Source organism: Tupaia chinensis, unplaced genomic scaffold (genome assembly GCF_000334495.1).
Source record: "Tupaia chinensis unplaced genomic scaffold, TupChi_1.0 Scaffold000294_2, whole genome shotgun sequence".
Taxonomy (NCBI): domain Eukaryota; kingdom Metazoa; phylum Chordata; class Mammalia; order Scandentia; family Tupaiidae; genus Tupaia; species Tupaia belangeri.
In genome coordinates, this window is record NW_006159780.1 from 169,644 (window position 1) to 170,000 (window position 357).

A 357-nucleotide genomic window follows, 5' to 3' on the forward strand; every position below is an offset into this window, starting at 1 on the left:
GGAGTGAGTTCTTGCTTTCTGTCTCTCTCGCTCTCCATGAGTACATACACCCTATAGCAAAAATATCTGTCTTAAAAAAAAAAAGAAAAAAGAAAAACCTTTGAAAATACACAAACATAAACAAACAACTTATTTCTGAATGACTTCTTAATTACCAAAGGAATTAAATCTGAAATGAAAAAAATGTAAGGAAACAAATGATTATGAGCACACACGTTTTTATAATTTATGGGACACTGCAAAAGCAGTCATAAGAAGGAAATTCATCCCCCGCGGCCGGGGCTCTGCCCCGCGCGCTGCTCGCCTAACGCCGGGCCCCCTCCGGGGTCCTGGCCCCCCCTGACTCTATGGCGCTGG